Below are 17,139 nucleotides of genomic sequence, written 5' to 3'. Positions count from 1 at the left end.
AAATAAAAGTTCTGACCTATGATCTCTCTGTTCTTAAAATATTTTTATATATTAAAAATTAGTTCAAATTCATTTACTTTAGTAATTATTAATTGAAGGATTATTAATTTCTAGGAACTGATTTTGGATCCTCAGTGTTAAAAAGCAGTATTGTCACTAAATTTAAAACCCTCCCTTTATTTCAGGGTAGCCAAATTTAATATCAATGACAACAAAGTAGGATAAAGAATAAAAGTGACATTTGAATTTGACAAGGGAAAAATCATAAGAAGAATATTTCAGATGAAGTAACATAAGATAGGCACAGAGGTATGAGACATACTGAGAAAACAGTAAACATTCAGGGAGGTCGGATGTGGCAGCTCATTGGCAGGGGGCACTGCCCAGAATTTGTGGTTTTGACCAACACTTTTTTTTATTTTTTTTTTAAAAATTGTATTGGTTCATATGAATTATACAAAATATTAGGTTCCATTGTGGCAGATTTTTATATGCACAGAACATAATTTGACCATAAGACTAAGTGAAGGGAGAAGGAAGAAAGGAAAGAAGATGAAGGGGAGTTACTCAGAGGTGAAATTGATCAAATAATCTTCTGGGCCTACCTCTTTTTGAGAGTATAGTAATTAAAATATCTTTTAGGTAGGTCAGTTAGATCTGACATCAACATGATAGTTACAGTGGACATACCATTCAACATAATTTTGGCAATAGGAATGAGAAGTTGGGTGTGCCTTTTTCCCCACATCCTTGCCAACACTTACTGTTGTTTGTATTAATAATAGCTGCCATTCCAACTGGAGTGTGATGAAATCTTAGAGTAATTCTGATTTGCATTTCTCTAATTGCTAGTGATGATGAACCTATTTCATATAATTATTGATTGATTGTATATCATCTTCTGAGAAGTGTCTGTTCAGGTCCTGGGCCCATTTATTGATTGGGTCATTTTTCTCCTTTAAGATATTATTGTTAGTTCTTTATATCCCCTAGAGATTAGTGCTCTATCTGATATGTGAAGGGTAAAGATTTGCTGCCAAGATGTAGACTCTCTATTCACCTCACAGATTGTTTCTTTTGCTGAGAAGAAACTTATTAGCTTAAACCCATCCCTGGAAATCAGTATGGAGATTTCTTAGAAAATTGGAAATAGAACCACCATTTGACCCAGCTATCCCTCTCCTTACTCTATACCCAAAGGACTTTAAAAAAAGCGTACTACAGGGACACAGCCGTATCAATGTTTATAGCAGCACAATTCACAATAGCTAAACTGTGGAAATCACCTAGATGCCCTTCAATAGATGAATGGATAAAAAACAAATGTGGCATGTATTCACAATGGAATATTACTCAGCAATAAAAGAGAATAAAACCATGGCATTTGAAGGTAAATGGATGGAATTAGAGAAGATAATACTAAGTGAAGTTTGCCAATTTCAAAAAACCAAATGCCCAATCTTTTCTCTGATATAAGGAGGCTGATTCATAGTGGGGTAGGGTTGGGGAGCACATGAGGAATAGACGAACTCTAGATAAAAAGAGAATGTCAGCAGAGCATTTAGCATTTTCAATACAGCAAGGACTGAGCAGGGAAGTTAGGAGGTGAAGGCAGGGAGAGAAGGCCAAGTCCAGCATGTCTCAGAGGAGTATATGAGAGAGTATGTGAGATTTAAAGGAAAATGCATTCCTTCCTTTTGCTAGGTTTTTGAGAATTAAAGTAGAAAGGTAGAAGAATCATTCTCTTTGTACCTAATTTACTGAGTACTAAAAATATAATGGAGCGAACTTACAATGGAGATGAGCAAAAGGTACAAGGAGGGCAGGTAAATAGTGAGGGTCCTGGATTAAAACCAGAGGGTGAAAAGCACCTCTGAAAGCAAATTCTCTTTGGTGGAAGATTAATAATCCTGGAACTAGTGGAGTGGGGAAATGAGGCAGCCAAGAAAGAGAGAGAGAGAGATTGAGAGATGGCCATGAATAGAATAATTACCAACCTCAAATAATATTTTGGTAGCCAATTATTTTTATGGAATTTGTGAACATTATATGCCACCTAATTTTGTGAGCCCCTCATTCTGTAACTTGAGCAAGACTACACAAAGCACATTCTATTAGAATTTTGCAGAAATAATAGCTTTTCTGTGTAAGAAGAAAAATCCAAGCAGAGAAAACCCAGATTTAATTTAGAAATTGTACATAGTTAAGCTTGTTCAATTAAAGAGGTATCAATATTTTGAGGAGCTGACACTTAGCATCTGTTATATACTAACAGGATGTTGCTGTTAGAAACCATTTAACTAGACTGCTTATTAAGGGATTATATCTCAAAATGAAATTACTATATGTTTCACAGATTTTATTTTTAACATAATGACATGCCATTTTATTATATATGCATTCCATGATTTTTATGAGTATGACACTTTTTATTGTATAAGCATAGATTCTAAAAATCATTCTACATTTTAAAATTTGGTTCCCAAACTAGACAATTTATTAGCTTCTAGGCTTTAACTGTAATTTTCAGTCACTTGAATAATAGCAATACTAGATTTTTTAGAACTTAAATATTTTATTAAATATCTTATTATGAGAGGACTAAAAATTAGTTACATCACTCTGGAAAGCAGTATGGAGATTACTCAACAAACAAGGAATGGAACCACCGAAAAAACCAAGCTGTTACACTCCTTCACATTTATCCAAACGGACTAAAATCAGCATAGTATTGCCATTCAGTCACATCAATGTTTTTACCAGCATATCTCAATGATATCCAAGCTATGGATTCACCCCGGGTGCCCATCAGGAGGTGAAGGAATTAAGAAAATGGAGTTTACTCAACGATAAAGAAGAAATAAACTATGGCATTTGATGGAAGATAGATGGAACTGGAGTACATCATGCTAACTGAAATGAACCCAACTCAGAAAATCAAGGGTCAAATATTTTCTCTGATATGTAAAAACTGGAGCAAAGTAATGGGGAACATCAGATACCATACAGGAAAAATCAGTGGAGACTGAGAAAAAGGAGATTGAAAGGAAAAGAAGAGGAATTGGAAAGGAAAGAAAATGGAGAAAGACGAAATTGCATTGTGTGCATGCATAAACATACCACAATAAATTCTACCTTTATGTATATCTATACAGCATCAATTAAAAATCAATAAATAAAGGAGTGAAAGTAAGAAGAAAGGGAATAGGAGGAGGGAGGAGAGAAGGGAAAGGGGGATAACTAGGGACTGAAATGGAGTAAATTATATTTTATGCATTTATGATTATGTCAAAATGAACCCAAATATTATGAACAACTATAATGCACTAATAAAAGCATAAAAAGTTGGGTGTTTTGTTTAAGGAACTATATCTTTGAAAGTTAAGAGTTTTTATTGTTGCAAAAAAGAGTTGTTTTAACAATATCAATGCAATGAATCAACATAGTTACTGTTGTTAGTAAATATGAATTTAAATAATGCAAGAAGAAACATTTCAAATAAATTATTCTATTTTCTTCTAAATTTTTTTCTACCTCAAATTTTTAAGTATGATAATTGGCAACAACAACAACAACAAAAACAAAGGCACCATAACCCCAAGTACATTTTCTCCACTTAACTATCAGAATCATTTACTAAAATGGAGCAAGAAAATAATCTTAAATGGCTCATTAAAGTTTAGATATGAAGTGTCCTTCAAAAACTCATGTGTCAGACAATGCAGAGGAAAAATGATTAGATTATGAGACTTTTATCCTAATAAATGGATTAATCCACTGGTAGGGATTCATTTGTTGGTATCCCTAAACAAGTACGGTGTGGCTGAAGAACATAGATCATGGGGTGCGGGGGGATGACCTTGGAGTTTACTGGAGTTTACTTTTTTACCCTGGTGAGTAAAGCTCTCTCTTTGTTTCCTATTTGTCATACCCTGGGCTGCTTTCCTCCGCCATGTCCTTTTGCCATGATGGTATCTTTAACAAAGGCCTCAAGCTATGAAATCTGCTAACCATCAACTGAACATCTGAAAACATGAGCCATAATAAACTTCTCCTCTGTAAGTTGTTCTTACAGATCTTTTGGTCCCAATGAGGAAATCTGACTAAAACCTTGCTGTTTTTATAATCTGGATGTTTTTAAATTTTGTGTAAACAGTAAAGTACACTTCAATAAGGTTTTTCATCATATTTGAGATGTGGCTCAGGATGAAAAATATGACAGCACCAAATACATTTCTTACAGGATTATATGTGAGGCTAATTTTATGTTCATGTTCATGCTTCTATTCTTATTTTGTTTCTTAAGAAAAAAATAATCAATAGACAAATATTTTAATTTTGTTTCAGCAATATCAACCTGCAATGATCAATTACTTTTGAAATGTGCTTTTAAATGTAGATTAAAATATTTTTCATTGACTAGTCATCACTCATTTTTATGTTATCCCATGAAGTCAATCAAAGAAAAGATTAAGAATGGAAATGATAGTAAGGGGCAATATATCTTATTTATACAACACTGTCTGTCTTCCTTCCTTCCTTCCTTTATTCCTCCTTTCTTCTTTTATTTACTTTATTTTTTGCTTTCTTCTTTCTTTTTGTGTAACAATATTATTAAAACTACATAATATTGTTGCATTATAACAATACTTGTGGTGAAAATAAATTCGGGGCCAGGCCCACAGAAATTGATAAAGTGTCTAAAACTGCAATACTGATTTGTTTACCAGGCTCTCTGACTATCTGGGCTGAGTTAAAGGAAGCTTTCTTTCTTAAAAACTACGATTACTTTCGGTAGTCTTAGAAGTATAATTAATTTAAGATACAGAAAGCTGTGTTTCCAGAGCCTAGTATAAAAGCTCCCCTAATACCCTGAATATTAAAAATATACACATTCATCCATATCAGAGGATTTCTGCTTCTGTGCTTATTAGTGTACTAATAAGATACTGCAATGTTGGAAGTATTACTGTAGCACTGTAAAGGTCACACACATACAAGGAGTATACCCCAAATTGCTAGAATATCCCTAGTCATCTAAGTTACCAGATATATAACTTTTGTACATATTTTTAAATCCTTATTTTATTTTACCTCTTCAAACTTTATTTTTAAATTAAGACTCTGGAATTTGCTGGAAAGAAAAGAGGATACAAATAATATTTCAGAAGTTCAATTATTTGACAGAAGTTAAATCTCTAAAATATACTGAGAAACAGAAAAACATTTCTTGCAGTTAAATTTGTTATTTTATTAGAAAAATGTACAATTCCCACATTAACATTGATCTGCATTTTAGAATAGTAATAAATGTTTAAACAACATGTTTAAACATTTTCTAGTGTCTTACTTGTAGTTTTTGGCACATGTTACGTAACAAACAACACAACTAAGACTCATGAATGGCTTAAGGAAGGAATGTAATAGTCCCACTGCCTGTTACAGAAAGCAAAGAATGAAAGACATTCAGAAGAAAAGGGGAAACATACTGGCAACCTAAACTGTGGGGAAAACACTGCTCCATACTTCCCTCACTAATCCCTTCCTGTCTGCTTTTTGTCCTTATTCCTCACTAAAGGATCAGATCTGTGTCTGTGGTGGCAGGAAAGAAGATGAGTTGAGCATATTAGATTAAGACGAGCTGGTAAAGACGGAGATAGCCAGAGAAGTCCAAAGATAAGTACAAATTCTAGATCAGCAGAAAGCACAGCGTGGTGAGGAACAATGGAACCAGCACAGGACATGGGGAGACACAGCGATGGTTCAATGAGCCTGTACTCTCCATAGATTCCACACACCCTCCACCTCTGCCCCTCATACTTGTTGACACAGCCAAAATTCAACTGTCACCTGAGGACACTACATCCTTGACACAACCTTCTTTAAGGGGTGCTCCTGATCTCTCAAGCACTCTGGATATGGCAGGATAGAGCAGGGAGTTGATTTTGTTTCCTGCACATTAGTCAAGTAACTTCAATTCCAAAGTTCTAGCTCATTAACTTTTTTTTTTTATTGAGAGAGAGAGAGAGAGAGAGAGAGAGAGAGAGAGAGAGAGAGAGAATTTTTAATATTTATTTATTATTTTTTTCAGGGGACACAACATCTTTATTTTATTTTTATGTGATGCTGAGGATCGAACCCAGCGCCTTGTGCATGCCAGGTGAATGTGCTACCACTTGAGCTACATTCCCAGCCCAAGCTCTTTAACTTTTAAAAGTGAAATAAAAATATAGATTATATGCAATCTATATTATATGCAATCTGACCCATGGCCCTCTTACACTTGCCATTCCTGTTCATTACCAGCCTTCAGGATGCTTTCTCTTAATTGTTAAAACCTTCAACAAGACTTAAGATTGGAACCACTAATGACTCAGCTATCTCACTTGTTGGTATTTATCCCTAAGAACTAAAATTAGCATACTATCATGATACATGCACACCAATATTTATAGCTGCACAATTCTCAATAGTCAATGAAACCAGCCTAGGTATTCATCAATAGATGAATTGACAAATGAAATGTGGTCTATGTACACAACAGAGTTTTACTCAACCAAAAAGAAGAGTGAAATTATGTCATTTGCTGGTAAATGGATGGAACTGGAGAACAGGAGGCTAAGTGAAATAAACAAGACTCAGAAACTAAAAGCTGAATGTTTTCTCTTATATGTGGAAGATAGAGAGAGATAAGCAATTGAAAAACAAACGGGATCTCATGAAAATAGAAATAAAAACAGTTGAGCAGAGGAGGGAGATCCAGGAAGAGAAAGGAGAGATGGGAAAGGGGAGAACCTGCAAAATGAAATCAATAAAATTATACTATGCTCATGTGTGAAGGGATCACAAGAAATTCCACTTTTATAGCTATAATGTATCAAGTTTAAAAATAACAAGTAAATGGAAGGGAGTTCACTAGAGTAGAGGAAGGGAATCAGGGGAAGAGGGGAAGGGAGAGAAAGAAAATATTGGGGATTAAAAAGAAGCCAATTATGTTATATGAATCTATGAATATATAACAATGAACCTCATATTATGACTAACTACAATGCACTAAGAAAGATATAAAAATAAAAAATATTTAAAACAAAGACTAAAATAAAATCAGCAAACGTATATGTTTCCTTCAGACCTATGAAACTGACATGTCATCACATTGCTCCATCATACTCATGTTCAATCTTTACCAAGGCTGATTGGTTGCTTGGACTTATTATTGTCAATTAGTTTTAAAATGATGATTCTACAACCAAACCTAGAATGTGTTGTTGGAGAAGCTGGACCATCTACAGCATCATATTTTTAAACATCCACCTAACCATCACTGGCCATCCTTCCAGCTCAGTGGCTCAACTGGCTTCACTGATGAATTTTCTTCTTTCTAACTGAAGTTTTCTCCTCCACCATTTTTTCACCATCTACTAGGCCCTTCCTCAGATTCACTGTGCTCTTTGATCAGCACTGATTCCATTGTATATCATATTCACTCTTAACTCCTCCATTTTACATGCACTAATTCAAACTTATGTAGTTAAATACACAAATAAAAAGTTAAATTATTTTGCAGAAAATCATAAGGCTAAGTTGGGTTTGTTGAGCTTTGATTTATATAAATATATAATCCATGTTTTTTAGGAGTGGTATTATATTATTTTAGTAAGCATATAATGTGTTAACCACCACTATAATCAAAATATAGAAAACTTCTTCCGGCTACTTTGTAGCTAATCATTCTTCTCCAATCTGTAGTCCTTGGCAAGTGCTTAAAAGACATAAAGGACAATAGCCAAACCATATTTAAAAATAGAATTCAAACCCATAATCCGTAGACCAGTGCAGAAAGGCAAACTACAAACTCTGTAGTAATTAGCAAGAATAGTCAGGGACTTGATAGCCACCTCCCTAATTTCACCTCTGCTTTTATTTAGTGCTAGCCAGAGAAAGCCAAATATGTTTGCATAAGATATCCACTTCAAATTAACCCACTACCAGCTTCTGCATTCCTGAAACCACCAATCAGGGAGTGCCTTATAGCTTTCCCCTTGTTCTACAGAAAAGCTCTAAAGCTTTCTATCCCCTATCTGCCTTTGAGCCTCTGCCCTAATAAGCAAGTTGTGACTGCTGACTTCGTTTCTATAGCAAAATATGAATAAATAGCCTTTGTTTTGTTTATTTGTTTCTTTGGGTAGTCTTCAGTTACTCCCAGAGCTTTATTCTTGGTCCCATGGAGATACAGGTCAGTAGACCTCAGCCTTCACTCAGGAATTCTTCCCACCAAGGCTCCTGTTTCTTGCTGTTAGAGGTTTGCTGAGTCCCTCCTGATGTAAGTCAGCACTGGGTCTTAACTCTACACTCTTTGCATTGAGTTCCTTGGATGTTTATTCTCAGTTTTGTTGAGTTTTGTTATATATTTTCATTTGTTTGGCATATTTGATGGAATCAGGCCATTTCTCAACATCATATTTGATATATCTTGTGTTGTCTAAAAACAACGTGTCTACCACTAGAAGGAAAATCAAAGGGGAGAATGCAAGCATAAGTCTCTTGTTTAAGCCAGTCACACAGATTGACTGAGTTTGCACTGGCATGTACTTGGACAAACTTCTGTAAGTCATGGTTTGACTGGTTGAAGTTCTCCTTCATCTACATTTTGTCCTGAGATCTCAGCTTTCATATACAGAGAGCATCCTCTCTGATCTTCCACCTGTCATGGGAATAGAGATTGTTGTGCTGCCACTCAGAGAAGAACCATTCTCTGCTGAGGGCCCAAGATATATCATGTACCATGTCCAGGTCTCATGGAGAGGTCTCAGTCTAAAATCTTTCAACTTCCAGGAAAAAAATAAATTACCTGCTCTTATATAGACTCTATTTAAATCCAAATTCTTGTGCCTTTCTAAGTGACATAAATCCACCAAGGATGATTTGAGTCTTTGAAGCAAGTATGAGTACATTTGATTTAAACAAAATTATTCATTTTAGAAGATATTTAGAAAAGAAAGAGAATAATTTATCAGATCAAATGGGCAGCATTTTTGGATTGGTATACAGAGGTCTCCAAACAAAGCTCTGTTTCTCTGAACCAGTTCTGTCCTCCACACTTGACCTTTCACTTTCTTATGCAGTAGAAACATCACCAGTGATTGAGAATGCTCATCACTCCTCAGTTAACCTATTGCCCTCTTGGAGGATCCTGAATCTTTCTCCCTTTTATATTAATTTTTATCATAGTGACACTCTGAATCCTGCCAGTATTATGTCCCTACTAGAAAAAGAGAACATCGTGATCAACTTATTTCAATTAAGAAACTTTCAATATCTCACTCAAATTTATCAGAGAGACTCCTATTAAGAACCCTGACCTAATATTTCCTGTTGATGGATCATACCTCAAAACTATATGAGGATCTTATCAATAAATGATAGAGCTGTCACTAATCGAAATCTCTCCTTTAAAATATGTTCTCCATATGAAGTAAAATGCATACACTATAGCTTTTAATTTCAGCCTTTTCTCACAGAATATCCTGATTGAAATTCATCCCAGTTTGGGGTGTCAGAAGGTGATTTGTTCTTCCTATGAAGTCATGATTCAATTGTATGGGTTTAAAACAATTTGTTCCTAAGACAATGAGCATTTGAACTATTCTCAGTTTGGTTCAATTATGAAAACTTACTTTCCACAATAGCTTACACGCAAATGTTTATAGCAACTTTATTTATAAGGGCACAAAACTAGAAACACCACAAATTTCTTTCAGCAGCACTACAACTCTGTGAGGTACTACTACCCGACTACAAAAGAAACAAACTATTGGCACAACATTAATGTCAAACTTGGATGGGTCTCACAGATACTGGACTGCAGAATATAGGGGAAGACAGGCTCAAAGGGCATATATGTTACTTTGCTTATATTACCATCCTAAAACTGATGGCAATGGAGTAATGAAAACAATTGTGGTTGTCTGGAGTTATGGTTGGTGAAAAGATATGTGATTATTAAGGAATATCATAGGAGAGTTTCTTTCTGGTGATAGAACAGTTCTGCATCTTGGTGTTGATGATCCCTTGGCTCTGAATTCATGATAAAGCTTTTCTAGAATTAAACATACGCAGACACAGACGAGAAGCACAGTGTAAACTGGTGAAATCTTAATTAAGGGCCATCTTTGTTTGTGTTTCTATGACAAAGTATTACACACTGGGTAAATAATGAACAACAGAAAAATACTTTTCTTGATTCTTAAAGATTAGAAAGTTCAAGATGAAGGCTCCAGAGAGTTTGGTGAGGGCCATCTAATCCCATTCATGAGAATGAAGCCTTCATATTCTAATCACTTTCTGAGGGGCCTACTCCTTCATGCTGTTGTATTGGGAATTGAGTTTCAACATCAGTGATGGAGGGGACACAGCCATTCAAACCATAGTGGTCTGTATTTAATAGTACTATGCCACTGTCAATTACCTGGTTTTAGTAATGTGTCATGATTTTGTATGATATTATCATTGGGAAAAGTTGGATAAAGAGTAAAATGGAACCCTTCAATTGCTTGTGAATCCTAACATTTAAAACTTTATAATCATTTTGTTTAGAATTTCTTCATTCCAATGTGTTCATTTGCAATGTATAATGGCTTAGTAATCATTTATCCTTTATTAGATTGAATGACAACAATAAATCCTGCTGCCCATTCTTATTTTATTTTAAAATACTCTATTTTTATTTGTTTTTAGAATACCTGGGTTTTGTTTAAATGTAGCTTTTTTTAGAAGGATACATGAATATTTAATTTCTGTAGTTCCTCCCTGTTTAAGAAGTTCTGCTATCTTCCTTAATATCAAATAGGAATCTTGGTTGGGTGAAATATTTTTAGGTCAAAGTATATATTTGCCTCAGGGCACTGTTCCTTAATCCTCTCCTGATATTGAGGATTTGAGAGGTCTGAGGATAGGGTGGATATTCTTACAAATATTTTATTTTGACACATTTTTATGTAATTAAATATAATATTGTTCCTTTTTATATTCTGTAACATGACCAATTTCCTTCTCATTTATTGTCTTTATCTCTGTTCTTAGATTTTCTTAATTATTTTGTTTTATTCTGGAATCATTTTATCAGTATTCCTATTATTAGATCAGTAACAACTTCTCTTCTGTACTGATTACTTCTGATTTAGTTATTAATTCTAAAATAGTATTTTTGTTCTCAGTATATTTCAATAAGTTTGAAATTTTGCATTTTGTTATTTGAGTTACTACTTTATTAAATGCATGCTTTTATTAATTTATCAGCACATTTTTTGAGAATTTTTTATTATTTCTTCATTTGACATTTCTAACTTGTATGGAATCACTCTGTGTTTCATACTGGTTAATACTAACTTTGAATGTGCTTTCACAAACCATAAACATCTGGCTTCCATTCTCACTTACCCTTCCTTTCACATTTTACTACTGATAACACCATCTTGCTTTTTATCCATTTTTATTGATGCATTATAATTATATATAATGTGGGAATCATCATAACATTTCCATAACATGCACATAACATAATTTGATCAATTTCATTCCTCAGTACCTCTAACTTTCTCTTCTCTCCTCCCTAGTATCCTTCCTCCGGCCACTGGCCTGCCTTTTCTTTTCATGAGATCTCCTTTTCCTGTTTTCTTTCTAGCTTCCATAAATGAGAAAAAAAAATCATATATAATCCTGTACTTTCTGAGTCTAGCTTAGTTCACTTACCATGATTGTTCTCCAGTTCCACCCATATTTCTGCAAATGACAATTTCACAATTTCATTCCTCTTTATGGATGAATAAAACTCTATTGTGCATATATACCAAGCTTTCTTCATCCATTCATCTGTTTCTGAAGTATCCAATCTGTGCAAATACTTTTTTTAATTAACCTTACTTAACTTACATAGTTATATACTGCTACAGTTACTTAAATATTTATCAGTTACCTGTTAGGGTCTGTAAACAAGTCAGGATGGCACCTGTCCTTTTGCCAGAGGGAATGGCAAATGTACTCAAATGTACTTGTGTCCTTGATATAGCAGGAGTAGGAGCCATTTATTGTAGGACCGGAGGGGTATATATACATTCCACACAGCTTATCTTAATTAACATAAACTAGATACAGCAGTCAACCAATAAGAAATCTCCACACTTAATGGCTTGCTGGCATTACTTCACAAACCACTCCCTCTGGCAAAATGCCAGGCGCTATCGTGACTTGTTTACAGACCCTAACAGTTACCTAATACTGACTATGAAATATATACAAGTTATGTAGGGTGGGGAAATTATATATGCTTTTACTTAGTTTTTTCAATATGCCATCAATGTATGTTGATACACACATAACACACAAAGATAAACACTGCCTAGTCAATGTGACACAAGCAGTTAGCCATCACACTCATTTTAAATTATTTCTAAGTGTTCAAGACTGATTTATCCCCAGACATTAAGAAATAATTATTCAGCTCCATTGGATATGTTAAAAGATGGGTGGTAACCATGAATTTTCAAAAATTTAATCTTCTCTCCCTGAATGATCAGTAAGAATACTAAGTTGAAAAGCATGTATTTCAAAATTTGTGATGGATTTCTTATTTTTCTAAATCCCAGTTTAACTGTGGAGACATTAGGGCCATTGAGATCTTTAATCATCTGTATCCCTATTTATTTCTCTTCTAGAAGGCTTTTGTATCTTTAATTTTAGCATCTAAAATTTCATGATATACCTTTCTGTGTCTTTCAAAATTTATTCCTTACATTATATACGGTATGTTGTAGTTGCTCTTATTTTTAATAATATTTTACTTCTTTAATGAGTATTATCTATTCTCTCATATAAGCAGTTTATCATCTCTAGAACCTAACTAAATCCTTTATTTTTCCTGTTTTTGGTAACTTTTAACCTTCTATATTTTAAGAGTTTTCTAAAGTTTATCATTGAACCTGGTAAAAACATTTTAATTATGCTGTCATGTTTTAAATTTTCAAGACAATTGTTATATTGGAGTGTTATTTTTTAAAATCTTTTATTTATTTGTTTATTTATTTGTTTGTTTGTTTACTTATTTGTGGTACTGAGGATCAACGCAGTGCCTCACTGAGCTAGGCAACCACTCTACCACTGAGCCACAGCCCACTGGAGTGTTATTTTTTGTTGTCATAATCCAAATATACCTTCTTCTATCTCCTGGGGGATATTGATGATAGCTCTAATTGTTTTGAAATTTTTCTCTTTGCCATTATTTATATTTTCTCTGAGGTAATATTTATTTCAGATTTAAGACTCTATATTTCATGAAAGTTTTCTTTAAATGACTTTTTTTATACTTCATTTTTAGTCACATTTCAGAAGTAACTAACTGAAACCTTCCAGTTCCTGGATGGAGTAGATTGAAGATTGGCTTCAAAACAAAGTAATGAGATAGTAACAGATATTTGATGGAGGCACTGAGCAATGTCTTCACAGAGTGATATTATAATGTAATTTATTGTGGGGAAGGTGAACATCTATCTCCATGTCAGTATTTGAGATTTAATTAGGTGCAGAAGTAGTCTCATTGGTGAACATGTAGAAGTTTCTGTTCTGAATCTGTTTCAAATGGCATCTCACAAGCATTTTTAGTTATTCAAACTGTTTCAAAAGCTTAGAGGTTAATAATCTCCTGTTGTGTGAGGTTTGAAATGAATTTGTTTTCTTAATATGTATTATTTGATTGTGATTTCATGCCTAACTTTTTATACGTAACTGACATAAAATCCCTATGTAATGTAATTTAGATTCTGGAGGATCTAGGAGAGAAATACTCCTCAAATTTTGAGCCAAATATGGTGTCATCACACATCATGCTTCTTCACAGCAAAGGAAACAATCAATAATGTGAAGAGAGAGCCAATGAAATGGGGAAAAACCTTTGTCACTTGCACCTCAGAGAGGTATTAACTTCCAGGATAAACCAAGAATTCAAAAACTTAATATAAAAAACAAATGAACAAATAATCAATAAATGGCCAAAGAAACTGAAAAGATATTTTTTTATAGAAGAAATCTGAATGGTCCATAAATATATGAAAATGTGCTCAACATCTCTGGATATTAGAGAAAGGCAAATTAAAACTACATTGATAGTTTATCTCATTCCAGTCAGAATGGCAATTATCAAGAAGTAACAATAAATATTGGTGAGGATGTGGAGAAGATGTCCACTCATACTTTACTGGTGGTGCTTCACATTGGAGCAACCACTCTGGAAAGCAGTATGGAGATTCCTCAAAAAAAAAAAAAAAAAAAAAACTAGGAATGGAACAAGCATTTGAATCAGTTGTTCCACTCATCAGTATATATCCAAAGGACATAAAACCAGAATACTGCAGTGATGAAGCCACATCAATGTTATAGCAGCTCAATTCACAATAGCTAAGCTATAGAACCAACTTAAGTCCTCTTCTATAAATTAATGAATAAAAGAAATGCGGTACATATACATAATGGAAGATTACTCAGCCATAAAGAAGAATGAGTTTATGGCATATGCTAGTAAATGAATAAATCTGGAGACTATTATGCTAAGTGAAATAAGCCAGTCACAGAAAGCCAAGGGTAAAATATTCTCTCTGATATGTGGAAGCTAACCTACAATAAGGGGAGGGGGAGAGGAAGAATAGATGTTCACTAAACTAGACAGTGGAAAATGGAGGGAAGAGAGTGGGGTATCAGACAAGGAAAAACAGTGGAATTAATCTGACATAATTTTTCTGTGTACATTTATGAAAACATCACAGTGAATCCCACCATCATATACAGCCACAAGAATGGGGCCCTAACTAGAACAAGATATATTTAATGTTTGCATAATTATATCAAAATAAACCAATTAATAAATAAATACATATCTACAATGTCATCCTATCCCTGGCAGATATCAACAAGTTGTCTTCCCCAGAATTACCTCCTTCCACATCAGGTTTTCAAGAGTTGAAGAGAGACTGGTCAACATTTATAGAAATTTTCCAATAAGCTGAGTTTGGATTCATTCTCTCCTTCCCCTTTTGATTGAGGACAGGAAATCTACTTAAAAATAGATTTTAAGATGACTTTTCGGAACAATCTGATATGCTTGCAGCAGCCACTTTGTAGTACATACACATAGCTGTTGTCAAATAAAAATCCTACATATCATTTTAGTAGCAATTGCTCCTTAAGGAATTAATCTGCTATGCTTACTCATTGTTAAAACATGATGTGTATATAAAAATGTTTATTGTTGCTTTTTTAATTTTGATGTGGAATGAAAAAGGAAGCTGGTATAAATATAATATAGACATCATAATTTTAAAAACACCATGAAAGATGAAGATCATATCATACTTATAAAATGTTCACTTACCCATAAGAAGTAATTTTAAATAATTTTAAATGTGTATGTTCAAAGTAGCAAGGATTCAGACACATAAAGCCAAAACTGATGAAACAACAAGAAATATTGACTATGTACCATGGTAAAATATCTCAGTGTGTCTTTATCAGTAAAGATTTTTTACTAATTATCAGTTTTTGGAGTTAGTTCTTTGAACAGTTCAAAGCATATTTATTCAATATGTTCAATGTAGTAGTTTTTAGAACATTTACAGAGATGGACAACCATTCCCACAGTTAATTTTAGAACATACTTATCAACTCATCCTGTTGAATTGTATACCTCTCCCTTTATTCACAATTGTTTTTACTTTTATGTTTTGTTGCTGTGTCATTAGGTGCAGATAGTTTCATAATATATTCTTTATGATGGATTGACTCTTTCATCATTATTAAAGTTATATCTATTTATAATAACAATTTTACTTTGAAACACATTCTGTCTGATATTATTATAGCTATTCCAGCTTACTCATGTTCGCTATTTTCATTATAAATATTTTCCATCACTTCTTTTTCTTATTCTAAAATGTGTCTTTTGCACCCAACATAAAATTGGATCTGGCAGGGTTGTTTTGTTTTGAAGTTTTGTTTGTTTTTTTTTATTTTTTAGGTGCTGAGGATTGAACTCAGGGTCTCATACATGCTGGTCATACATTCAAACATGGATCTATGTCCTCTGACATGGATCTTATTTATTATCTATTCATGTTTAATGTTATTACTGGTATTGTTGACTTTTTTATTACACTTTTTCATTTTGTTTTCTGAGTGTCATGGAACACGGTGAATAAAGTTCTAAACTTTCAAAACAATTTTGAACCAATCTTAATGTTGTGGTCCCTCTCTAGCCCTGACATTTGAAGATTTCTTTCTCCATAGTGAGCTTTTGGGAGGTTCTGCATTCTAGGTCATTTTCCTTTCTTTTTCTTCAGGCTTGAGCATCAGTTTTCTCTTGTCAGCTAAGGCATGTTGGTTACACAGCCTATCCATCAGCCTATCCATCATCACTTTCTCTTAAATGTTGTAGAAAATTGTGCAGCAATCATCCATAAAAATTTCTATGTTGTTTGATTCTTTAATTACAATCTGTTAAAATATTATTTGAAGAAACAGTTTATATACAGTCAAATATTTCTACATCTATGCTTAGTGAATATTAGTTTCATTATATTTTTAACAGTTTATGCAGGTTTTTGTTTTCACATGAATGATATATAATTGTTCTTTGATATATAATTGACTTTTTCAAGGGGCTGATTGCAATTTCTGTAGGTTTCTAAGGTCTATAATTTTAAGAACTAATTTTTAATTTTATTATATGATTATATGAATGGAATTTCTCAGCCGAGAGATGAATGATAAGCCAGAATTATTTGAATTAGTGTTTAAAAATACAGGAGGGAGGCAATCTTACATTGTGATCTCATTTGGAATACAAATACAGAATTCATTTTCATATTGATTATAACAGTTACATCATTAATAATCACAAATCAGCTAACATAAGTCTGTCTGTGAACAGATTTGTGAGATTTTTTTCCCCTGAAATCTATTTTCACTCTAATGTATGCCTCAGAATGAATAATTTTAACTTAATAAAAAGAATAGTAATAGTAATATTTCTACACTCTCAGGAATAAAGTGAACCATCCTAGGTAGAATAATATATATCTATATCAATATCTAGCT

This window comes from Spermophilus citellus, assembly GCF_964194105.1.
Source record: "Spermophilus citellus genome assembly, chromosome: 11".
In the NCBI taxonomy this organism is placed as follows: domain Eukaryota; kingdom Metazoa; phylum Chordata; class Mammalia; order Rodentia; family Sciuridae; genus Spermophilus; species Spermophilus citellus.
The sequence above is the reverse complement of the archived record's forward strand: the minus strand, read 5'-3'. Positions refer to the sequence as shown.